The sequence below is a fragment of the Sinocyclocheilus rhinocerous genome, unplaced genomic scaffold (genome assembly GCF_001515625.1).
Source record: "Sinocyclocheilus rhinocerous isolate Xijiao unplaced genomic scaffold, SAMN03320098_v1.1 scaffold252, whole genome shotgun sequence".
NCBI classification, from domain to species: Eukaryota; Metazoa; Chordata; class Actinopteri; order Cypriniformes; family Cyprinidae; genus Sinocyclocheilus; species Sinocyclocheilus rhinocerous.
In genome coordinates, this window is record NW_015625591.1 from 787,552 (window position 1) to 790,057 (window position 2,506).

Sequence of the window (2,506 nt, forward strand, 5' to 3'; positions counted from 1 at the left end):
AACAAGAACTCAGCATCCACTCTCTTCTCCGGGATACTCTTCTTCTGTGTTTGTTTACACTGGTTTTCGAAACAGCGCCACCACTCTTGCCTTTTTGTGCAACAGCAGCTGCACTGGTCACGTGATCCTAGCTCAAATCTTATTGGGCGGCCCGTGTTTTCGCTTTGCGAAATTGAAAAGATTTGTCGGACTGGTTTGAAAAAAAAACATTTGCATTTTCGGTGCGCGAATGTTTGCGTTCTATGTGGAAGCATCCATAGAAATCTATTGTTTTATTCCAGCGCGTCATCGCGTCCTATATTCGTTTCGCTTTTTTGCGCTCAGTGTGGAAAGGCTGTGAATGTTGACAACAATAATCAGAGGCCGCTGGCAATCTTTGCAGGTTAAGTTGACAAGGATCTCCTCTCAATTCATGATGCTGTCATTGCTTAGGCACTTGTACCGGTATGCCAGTTTTTTAAAAATTCATACGTAGGGCTGAACGATTAATTGCATTTGCGATAATATCGCGATATGAAAAAACAAGATTTTTCAATTGCAGAGGCTGCGATTACACTCGGTCACGTGACACGCGAGAGTAAAGAGGTGTGTTCGACTTGAAGATCGATCAGTGCATGACATCAAAGTACGGCGAGAGAAAGCATAAGGAGACATCCGCGCACTTGCAGTACTTTGATGACACACACCCATCGGTCTAAGCAGCGCTGCTTCAAGTCGAACACATCTAAGCAGTCTTCAGAGGAAGCATCAAGTTGGCACGCTACAGTGGTGCCAAGTCCGCGGTTTGGGGAACCCCTCCAAAAAACGTGTATTTTACCCCCTGGAACGCGATTTCGGTGGACCCCCCTCGAAACGCGATTGGGCTAGTTTTGAGTAGCAATTGGGCGGGTTTTGTTGTGAAAACCTGGCAACCCTGGCACGCTACACGCGGAAATGTTTGAAAGCGTATATAATGAATGTACTTCAAAACGGCACATTGAAATTACTCAAGCAGTAACAGTGTTACAGTGCAATTCATTACTGAAGACTTCGACCTTAAAATAATATATATAATAAGGTAATATATATATTCTTATTTATTTATTTAAAGTCTGTCTAAAGTTAACAGACATTGTTTAAAAAGTGCAGTCCACATGTGTTTATTACAGTGAGATCCATTTTAGTTTGTGCGATTTGTTACTGACTTTCATATTAATGTTTACACCAGGCTTATTTGTCAGTGCTTTATGTTGTCATAATTATTACATGCTTACAAGGTTGGAAGTTCAACAAATCAGTCAATATACTACTGTGATTGTAGTTGTTCAAAAATGTCATTCATATCAATTCATGCATCACCTAATTTCATCGTAACATATAGGCCTGGCCTACAGAAAAGAACATTTATATTTAATCTCATAAAGAGCTTTAAAAATAATTGCATATTAAATCGCAATCTTGGTAAAAAAAATAAATAAATCGCAATTAGATTATTTTCCAAAATCGTTCAGCCCTATTCATACATGTGTGGAATTCAAACCGGTTTACCGTTTGAACCGGTATATCGCCCAGCACTACACCTGACTGACATTTCTTGAATTACACATGAAATCAAAATTAACTATATTTATTTTGTTAGCGCACACTGCTATTTTTGTGGTGAACAATTCATCCGTGCAAGTCAATCCACAAAAAAAAAAATTGTTTGCCTTCGTAATCCAAATCTGATAATGCACCTCCCCTCTGAAATGACGGACCTTCTCTGATGACGTCAGTTTGACGGATTGGGCTTGAGCATAACATCCTTAAACACGCCCCTCCAACTGTCAGTGTTCTGTTGCCCTCTGTTTTTCTCATTCAATATTCCGTTTCTCTCTGAAGTACGTCACAATACGAAAGTAAAGTCGGTCACAACTTCCGGTTCACGCGGACTTTAACCCTTCTCTAAACCACACTTCAAAAAAATCCATCGTAGACATCAACAAAAACATAACCCAAACTCTAAGCTCAGTCATGCCAAGATACACACACAGCGTTTTTCCACAACTCACAGAAAAGCAGCCTGAACATGTTCAGCTCTCATCTTTTACTGGTGTTCACCATTACAAATGTGATCATATTAGCGCCTTTAAATGTTTACATGATGAGGATGTAAATGAAACTGAAAATGCAAAGCAGCTCAGCACACTAAAAGCTTCTGACGTGACCCCTATGTTTACCAGGCTAACCATAGATTCTAACAAACCATTACAGTTCTTGTTTAAAATCATAATTTATTAGTGAATCTTCTCGAGGACATGTCTACAGGTGGGCAAATTAAATCAGTCAAGTTTTAGCACTCTTTAAAGGGATAGTTCACCCAAAAATGAAAATTTGATGTTTATCTGCTTACAGTTCTCGTCCGGACTGTGGAGTCCCTCTACGCACCCCTCCTGGACTCACGAGGACACCAGCGTGCATGCACGGGAAAGAGACCGGTCTCCCGAGGAGAGGCGCGCTCGGCATTTAAACAGCGGCGGTGATGAGG

The 2,506-nt window shown here is 40.7% G+C and overlaps 1 protein-coding gene across 6 annotated transcripts in view; it reads right to left on the reverse strand.

Annotated features, from left to right (window-relative positions):
• The window catches only part of LOC107757665 (CREB-regulated transcription coactivator 3-like), a 65,938-nt gene that overhangs the window by 60,121 nt on the left and 3,311 nt on the right, over window positions 1-2,506 (reverse strand). The gene's annotated exons all lie outside the window — the stretch shown is intronic.